This window comes from Paroedura picta, chromosome 4 (assembly GCF_049243985.1).
Source record: "Paroedura picta isolate Pp20150507F chromosome 4, Ppicta_v3.0, whole genome shotgun sequence".
Classification (NCBI taxonomy): domain Eukaryota; kingdom Metazoa; phylum Chordata; class Lepidosauria; order Squamata; family Gekkonidae; genus Paroedura; species Paroedura picta.
This window is the reverse complement of record NC_135372.1, coordinates 29,681,172-29,690,630: the sequence shown is the minus strand read 5'-3', so window position 1 is coordinate 29,690,630 and position 9,459 is coordinate 29,681,172. Positions and strand designations below refer to the sequence as shown.

The window sequence follows — 9,459 nt, the reverse complement described above, 5'->3', positions numbered from 1 at the left end:
TTGTGACTTCTTGGACACCATCCTGGCCCTTTCCAGCCACTCCAGTTCGAGGGGAATCACCTCAGCTTCCCCCTTTGTGTAATGGCCCTCACTGCACTCCCAGGCAACCCACTGCAAGCCTGCATTTAAAAGAATTGTGGGAGTGGGGAGTTGTTTGCAAGGAGCCAGGCTGGCCCGGGTGGGGGCCAAAGCAGCTTGTTTTGTCCAGGCAGCTTTGCAAAGCCTGGCCTGACTTTTGTTAACAACATTGTAGGGCAGAAAAGGGAAGTGTAGAGGCGGCTTTTGCCCTGAAAACAAGGGAAGCTTTTTGCAATGTGCAAGAAAGGGGTCACCAATCCCTACCCCGAGAGCCCAATTTTGAATAGCGCAGTCATATCACCCAATAAATGTCTAACAATTTTTTAAAATTAAAAATCCCCACCCATTCAGGAAACCTTTCAGGGCCATTAAGAAACCCCAGGGTTTCATGAAACCTTGGTTGAGTGGTACACATGGCTTCCAACGCCCCCACTGGGCACACTTGGGCAGAGAAAAGATATGCAACCTGCAGAAGGTGGGAAAAGAGCCTTCAGGAATTATGCAGTTCTTGTGGCTGACCTTTGTTTCCCTTCATCAAGCCACAAAGGAAAGCAGGGATGGGAGGAGGAGGACATGAGAAGTTCAGCAAATTAATGCAGGTTTAGTTTCCAAGAGTAACCCTGTTGGGTTGCAACTGTGCCCAGTTGAACCTTGGAGACCAACAAAGTTGATTTCAAAGAAGCTTTGACCCAGAATTAAATTTTGTCAGTGTCTACGGCAGGGATAGAGCCTCTTGTGGCGCAGAGTGGTAAGGCAGCAGGCATGCAGTCTGAAAGCTCTGCCCATGAGGCTGGGAGTTCAATCATAGCAGCCAGCTCATGGTTGACTCAGCCTTCCATCCTTCTGAGGTCGGTAAAATGAGGACCCAGCTTGCTGGGGGTAAACGGTAATGACTGGGGAAGGCACTGGCAAACCACCCCGTATTGAGTCTGCCATGAAAACGCTAGAGGGCGTCACCCCAAGGGTCAGACATGACTTGGTGCTTGCACTAGGGGATACCTTTACCTTAGAGCAGGGGTAATCAACTTGTGGTCCTCCAGATGTCCATGGACTACCATTCCCATGAGCCCCTGCCAGCGTTTGCTGTCCATGAACATCTGGAGGACCACAGGTTGACTACCCCTGCTCTAAGGCAGTGGTCCCCAACCTTTCCGAGGCTGGGGACCGGCAGGGAATCGGGCCGCGCCCACGCGGACCGCGCCCGTGCGGGCCACGCCCGCGGATCGGGCCGCGCCCACGCCGCGCCCGCGGGCCGCGCCCACGCCGCGCCCGCGGATCGGGCCGAGCGGGCGTGGCCCGCACAGGCGCGGCCCGGCCCTGATTCCCTCTCCCCGCCTCCCGCAGTAAGAAGCTTCCCGGGCCGCAAGCTTGCGGCCTGGGAAGTTTTTTACTGCGGGGGCGGGGCGGGGAGAGGGAGCCACGGCCCGGTGCCATGGCCTTTGCGGCCCGGCACCGGGCCGCGGCCCGCAGGTTGGGGACCACTGCTCTAAGGTACCAATGGACTTGATTCCAATGGAGGAGGTCCGTGGCCCAGGTAGGAGGCACGGCTGCTGCTTTCTGCTTCTGGATTCAGAAGAGCTCTATGACATCAGACTGGCTGTAGAAAGAGGGAGGAGCTGCCATGCCAACTTCAGCAGTGGTTCTCAACCTTCCTAATGCTACGACCCTTTAATGCCACAACCTCATGTTGTGGTGACCCCCAGCCATAAAATTATGCAAATGTCCTTTCACAGAAATTAAACCAAAATGGACCCATGGCGTGAAGATCCATAGTTCATGATTGTATATAAATTGGGTTTTTTCAACAGGGTTTCTCAGTTCAGTTCTGCCTCTGGTCCCACCATGCTGCGTTGCCACCTGGAGGAGCTGGTGGGAGACGGTGCTGCGCTGCAGGCGCTGCTGGAGCGGCTGGTGGCTGAACATGGGTGCCTCCAGGAGGAGTGGCAACTGGCCAAGCTGCTCGCCCTGCTGCGACCCCTGTAAAAGGGTCATTCGACCCCCAAAGGGTCCCGACCCCCAGGTTGAGAACCACTGGTCTTGAACCTGATTTTGCTGATCTACAGCGTAGGAGAGTGTCAGAGTCTTCCTCGAGGGTGAACATTTGCATCTTGCTGCAGGAGCATTTCCCATTCTTCCAAGCAGTGCAGGACTGAGCCACATAGGCACAGCTCCTTTTGTTGCCTCCATCCCCTCTGGTCAGATGTTAGGTCTCACAAGCGTTCCCACGACAACAGAAGATGCAGTCGCCATTCCTATGGCAACCCGAGTAGGCATCAATGCATTCTGTTGAGCCATGTGAAGGGTCAAGAACAGGTTGGTGCCCAAAGGTAACTGGATGAGGGAATTTGAGGTGAGGAGAGAAAGGGGTGAGCAAAGAAAGGGCCAGACCATCGATAGTTTGGCAGATAATTTGGCAGATGTGGGCGGAGGGAGGCATCAGTGATCTGCCAGCTGATCCCCAAATGTGGAGAAATGGCTACAGATTGCAGGAACTGCCCTGTTCTTGAACACATAGGGCATTTCTGCACATCATTAAAAATAGCACATCATTAAAAATAATTTAATGCCTCTTTAATTTAATAATTTAAATTTAATAATTTAAGAGCCTCTTGTGGCGCAGAGTGGCAAGGCAGCCATCTGAAAGCTTTGCCCATGAGGCTGGGAGTTCGATCCCAGCAGCCGGCTCAAGGTTGACTCAGCCTTCCATCCTTCCGAGGTCGGTAAAATGAGTACCCACCTTGCTGGGGGGTAAACGGTAATGACTGTGGAAGGGACTGGCAAACCACCCCGTATTGAGTCTGCCATGAAACGCTAGAGGGCGTCACCCCAAGGGTCAGACATGACTCGGTGCTTGCACAGGGGATACCTTTACCTTTACCTTTACCTTTACCTTTACCTTTACCTTTACCTTTACCTTTACCTAAAAATAATTAAAAATAGCATTATGCCAGCTAAATGGCATAATACTAAATATAATCACGCCTCCCAGATTCTCCTTACCTTTTTGCTCTCTCGCTCTTCTCTGCTGCCATTTCGCACTTCTCCCCCTCCTCAAGTGCTGCTGGAAATGGCAGAAGAGAGCAACTCACTTTATACATGACTCTCTTCCGCCTGTCAATCAAGCCAGGCAGCCAATCCCCTTTTTCTATGCTTTAAAGCAGTGGTCCCCAACCTGTGGGCCGCGGCCTGGTGCCGGGCCGCAAAGGCCATGGCGCCGGGCCGCAGCTCCCTCTCCCTGCCCCCCCCCAGTAAAAAACTTCCCAGGCCGCAAGCTTGCGGCCCGGGAAGCTTCTTACTGCGGGAAGGCGGAGAGAGGGAATCAGGCCGTGCGGGCGCGGCCCGGTGTGCGGGTGTGGCCCGTGCGGGCCCGATGCGCGGGCGTTGTCAGCGCAGGTGCGGCCCGATGCCCTGCCGGTCCCCAGCCTCAGAAAGGTTGGGGACCACTGCTTTAAAGGGCCCATGATGCCCACTAATTTTTAAAAATTCAATACTTCTCTGTTGAAACACCTGTGCATCTAATTATAGATGCATAGTGCTTTTTTAACGTCACCGCTTATGGAAACACGTCTTGCTTCTTTTAAAAATGAATCTCATTTTTGATTGGTAGGGGGGTAACTTAGAGAGGCATGCTTTGTGCTACAACATTTGGGGGAGGGGATTTTGCCTTTGCCTGCATGCTTGTACACCTATTTGTTGCTCCAGGCAGTTCACTTAAAAAAAAAAAAGACCCGTCCCCAGGAGAAGAGCGAGGGAGGCGGGTGCAAGAGCGGGACATTGGAGTCGGAGATAGCGCTTCTTCGCCTCCATACATTTCTTTGGCTGGTGGGCTGCCAGTTGCTCTCCTGTAGCTCGCACTAGATAGGTTGGTGAATCATTTGCAGATGATCCATTTTTCGGGATTCACCAACTAGCACATTAAAATGGAGGATGTAGCCGGCCCTTTGCTGCCCAGACGCTGCATGTTGGCAACATCATATCGAGGGGCCGGAATATAATGACAATGAAAGGTATTTCACTATTTTTAAAGGGCGCAGAAACCCCCATAATATCAGTTTCTTGCACATTGATCCTTGGATCCACTAAGCACACTGAAGTCAGTCCAACTTCCCACAGCAAGGGCCACTCAAAGGGACCTGCCCTCATCAGGCCACTGTTGTGAATGTGACCAGGGCTGAGCTTAAGGTCCGAGTTAGGATATAAGCAGACAAAGTGCAGCAAGGATCCAGTTTAATCAATCAGCGCTAATCTAGCACAGGTGGGGAGACATATTGTGTGCTTTTTGTATATAAATTGAGGTTTTCTGAGGAGATTCTCAGTCATATTGTCACCTGCTTCAATATTTACTCCCAGCTGAGATCACCAATAGAACTGTTTGTTTGCCCATTAGCCTGGCATTCTTCCTATGAACCCACATATTTTACCCTGCAACAATGGTGGGGAGCTCTGTTCCTGAGCTCACTGACCGCCGGACTGAAGTTGAAATAGGGAAAATGAAATCTTGATGTGGAATTCCTCAGGTTCCCCATTGATGCTGCAGGAGTACACCTCTTTTTTCTGAGAAAGATACTATCTTGTTAGATCAGGGAAATGCTGTGGGAATTGTTTATGTTGATTTCAGTCCTGGGGCCTGTGTTGTTCAACATATTCATAAATTATTTGGATGAGGGATTAGATACTTATTAAATTTGCAGATGATTCTAAACTGGGAGGGGTAGCAAACACAAGACAGCAACAGAATACAGGATGATCTTGATAAGCTCGAGAAGTGGGCTAAACTGAATAAAATAAAGTTCAGTAGGGACAAATGTAAAGTTCTGCATTTAGGTAGGAAAAACCATTTACACCAATATCTTGGCAGTAACATGTGCGAAAAGGATCTAGGAGTCCTAGTAGAACATACATTGAACATGAATCAGCAGTGTGACTCGGTGGCTAAAAAGCCAAATGGGATTTTGGGCTGTATCAAACGGAGTATCGTGTCCAGATCAAAGGAGCTTTACTCTGCTCTGGTTCGGCCTAACTTGGAGTCCTGTGTTCAGTTTTGGGCACCCCAGTTGAAGAGGGATGTTGACAAACTGGAATGTGTCCAGAGGAGGGCAACAAAGATGGTGAGGGGTTTGGAGACCAAGACGTATGAAGAATGGTTGGGGGAGCTTGGCCTGTTTACCCTAGAGAGAAGACAACTGAGAGGGGATCTGATAACCATCTTCAAGTATTTAAAAGGCTGCCAAATAGAGAATGGAGCAGAGTTGTTCTCTCTTGCCCCAGAGGGACAGACCAGAATGAATGGGATGAAATTAATTCAAAAGAAATTCCATCTAAACATCTGGAAGAAGTCCCTGACTGAGCGGTTTCTCAGTGGAACAGGTTTCCTCGGAAGGTGGTGAGTTCTCCATCTTTGGAAATTTTTAAACAGAGGCTAGATAGCCATCTGGTGGAAAGGCTGATTCTGTGAAGGCAAAGGGGTGGCAGGTTACAGTAGATGAGTGATTGAGATGTGAGTGTCCTGCATAGTACAGGGGCTAGACTAGATGACCCATGAGGTCCCTTCCAACTCTATTATTCTATGATTCTATGATTCTAAGGCCGGTAAAATGCGTTATGGATCCTATTCTAAATGATTTGGATGAAGGAATGGGGAGGTACTTATTAAATTTGCAGGTGATACTAAACTGGGAGGGATACCAAACCCACCAGAAGACAGATGCAGAATACAGGATGATCTAAAAGGCCAGAGAAGGATCTGGGGTTTTTAGTAGACCAGACACTGAACATGAGTCAGCAGTGTGACTCAGTGGCTAACAAAGCAAATAGGATTTGGGGCTGTATTAAAAAGAAGTATAATGTCCAGAATGGTAAGGCCTCACTTGGAGTATTGTATTCAGTTTGGGGCACCACAACTGAATAAAGATGTAGAGAAACTGGAGTGTATCCAGAAGAGGGCAACAAAGACGGTGAGGGGTTTGGAGACCAAGTTGTTTGAGGAAAGGTTGAGGGAGCTTGGTCTGTTTAGCCTGGAGAGAAGACAACTAAGCGGTGATATGATTTTGTCACGTTGAGCATGCAGCCGTCTCTTCATCTCCTGCTACAAAGACACTTTCTTGTCCCCGCAATGATCCTACCATGTCCCTATAATTTTTCTTACTTTGAATATAACTAGGGAACCCTTTCTTGTTTTCCAGCATTTCTTGCTAGCCTAAGCTCATACTGAGTTTTAGTTTTTCTAACACTTTCCCTACAAGCCTTAGTTATTTGTTTATATTCCTCCTTGGTTATAAGATCCTCCTTCCATTTCCTATATGACTCTTTTTATTATTCAATTCTTTTGAAAGCTGTTTATGGAGCCATCCTAGTTTCTTTGGGTTTCTCCCAGTTTTCCTTCTCAAGGGAATTGTCTGCAATTGTGCCTTCAGTATTTCACCTTTGAAAAACTCTCAACCTTCTTGGACTTCCATCTCCTTGTTTTTCTGACCATGGGATTCTACCGAACATAACTTTAAGTTTGTTAAAAATTTGCTCTCTTGAAATCCAACCTGTATGTGTGACTATGTACAGCTTTTCTCTTCCCCAAGATCCTAAAGTCCAAAATCCCATGGTCACTACTACCAAATGTGCCCACAACGTTTACCTCGTCAACCAGTTCGTCCCTATTGGTAAGAATCAAGTCTAAAATAGCAGACCCCTGGTTGCCCCTTTCACTTCTTTGGCTATAAAGTTGTTAGCAAGACAAATAAATAATTTATTGGATTTTTCATTTGTAGCAGAGCTGGGCCTATTCTGCATCTCTTGATTTTCCCGCTTTTATTCTTGCCGATCTCCGCCCGATTCAGGCTCGGGCATTATGAGTGATCTGCAACAAACATTATTTCCAAAACGAAACAGCTTTAACATACCTGCATCATCTGCATCACGTTAGTTTAAATCGGTTCCTGACGTTCTGACGTACTTCCCACCAGAGTGCGCCTGGATATGTTTTTTTAATTACCGTGTTTGTACACTTTTCCATTTCTGTGCTGTCTCAAACAATCTAAGCTCTCAAAACAAAGCTGAACAGCATATTTACCCGTGAAACAATTATTCCCCCTTTCTTTCGACTCCACGAGTCGACCAATCAGCAGGAGATAAACACGTTCAGTCAGCATTGGAAAGGGGGGAAGGTTGTCGACCAATCAGCAAGAGAGAACCACGCAGTGTCAGCATTGGAAGCGCGGGGGTTGGTTGACCAATCAGCAAAAGACAGTTCCGTAACGTCACCATTGGGGAGGAGCGGGGGGAGGAATGCCGGTTAATCCGAGTGCCGACATCTACACGTGGATCCTTTGGTGCATCCGGCGCGAATTGGGGGATATTCCGGAACATAAGCGCTCCCTGATATTCCGAGGCAAAGGTACGGTGATTGCGGGTCGAGGCATGACGGTTGCAGATGGAAAATTTCCATCGATGGAAATCAAACTGGAAATCGATTTCAGTGCAGATGGGAGGGACTGCATCGACCTGGGAGTGGAATAAAAGCTCCACGCAGTTTACACCCTGATCTTCCAAAAGATATCTGGGTAATTGAAATCTCCCATGACCACTGTCCCGTCTCACTGATAACTTTGTTTTTTTTTAATAAGATTTTTATTTTCCAGGATTAAAGATAATGAAATACAGGCAATCTACATTGTTAGTACAGAAGAAAAAAGGTTATGCTCTTCATTTGATACATTTAGTTCCCTGTTTCAATCCCCTTTTAAAATATTTAAAGATAATACAATGCAAGTAATCTACATTATTGATACAGAAAGAAAAGGATTATGCTCTTTGTTTGATACACTTGATACCCCGTTTCAATCCCCTTTTAGGTAAATCAGATAAGGGCCCCATTGTTCTTGAAAACCCTCTTCTCTTCATTTAAGATTATAAGACTCCACATGGCTACAATACTATGGACTTTTACCCAAAGCTTATAAACTTTTTCACGTTTCCACCACATTTAAAAAGAGAAGTCTACTTTGTTACCATCATTTCAACATTTGTTTGCATAGTTTTTAACAATTTTAACAATCATAAACAATTTATACTTAGTGTGGTCTTAGAGCCATCCACATTTCCACTAGGGAAAAGAAAAAAGGAAAAAATAAAAGCCTACTTAGTTGTACGGAAAGAAAAATATATATATATATATATATATATATATATATATATATATATATATATATATATATATATATATATATATATATATATATATATATATATATATATATATATATATATATATATATATATATATATATATATATATATATATATATATATATATATATATATATATAGGTTGTTAAGGTTGTTAAGTTATATAGGTATACATTATTGATACCAAAAATGATAAAATAGAGTCTTCATTAGTTAGTAAAATAAAGTCTTTGTTAGTTACATTTACACCTCCTCGGTTAGGTGCCTCCTTTTAGTTATGCTTTAAGTTTGAGCTGAGAGTCACTACAGAGATATGTTAAATAATTCAAATTCAGCTAACATAGGAAATCTAAGACCCCACACTTAACATGGTAGTATAAACCCATTCCATTAAGTGTCTCCTTTTAATTAAGCTTTAATTTTGGGCTGGTAGACACTACAAAGTTAGATTTGATAATACAAATTCAGCTTACTTAGAAGATCTTAGACCCCAGATTAACTTCTTAACTAGTTATATTGCCTATATGGCTACGGAAAAAGGAAAAAGGAGGAAAAGAATTTCAACCACTGTGTCTTATTTCCGTTCCCCAAGCTTCTTAAGGGGGGTCTCATATCGAGGCTTGTTGCATCTTGTTGTTCCCATTGACTTATGTTCTGTCCAGTTGGCCTTTGGCTTAGAAAGTGCAGTTGTAGTCTTTCCCTCGGAGTATACATCGGTGAATCTTGAAGCAGTTGTACCTCTTGGGCTCCAATATCAGTACAGTTTTTTTTCCCAAGAAGCTCCTTTCAATCGATTACTTTCACTGCAGATCCATATATCTTTTGATTGGTTCTTGTGTACTGTTGCTTTAGAGTGGCTTTATGTCTTCTTAGGTAGGGTGTCCTTATCTAGGCTGCAAAGCTCCGACATCCCCTTTTCCATCTCCATAGTTTCAAGTTTCTCTTCTGCTGGTAGTTTTCCACCTTGTTTAGAGCTATCATCAGCCACTGTTGTTGATTCGTCATTCTTGTTAGAGACTTCTTCCTTGCCGCCTTTGAACTCCTTGAGCATATTTTTAAGCAAGCCATCTGTAAATGCTTTCAGATCTTGAGTTTGTTTCTCTAATAAGTAAGCCATTTTTTTTAGCATAGACATGTTCTAGACTTGAAATTTTCTTAGTCTTAGGCAATTTTGCAAATAACCAGTAGAGGTCCTACGGAGTC

General features: G+C 45.4%; 1 protein-coding gene across 5 annotated transcripts in view; it reads left to right on the top strand.

The window, feature by feature from the left end:
- The first annotated feature begins 2,319 nt into the window (after window positions 1-2,319).
- The window catches only part of SPMAP2 (sperm microtubule associated protein 2), a 36,601-nt gene continuing 29,461 nt past the window's right edge, over window positions 2,320-9,459 (top strand). For 4 of the 5 annotated variants that reach the window (XR_013230687.1, XR_013230688.1, XM_077336262.1 and 1 more), the window contains exon 1: window positions 2,320-2,428. The gene's annotated coding sequence lies outside the window, so the exon portion shown is untranslated. The remainder of the gene's footprint in view (window positions 2,429-9,459) is intronic. The other variant, XM_077336263.1, reaches the window with a different exon arrangement.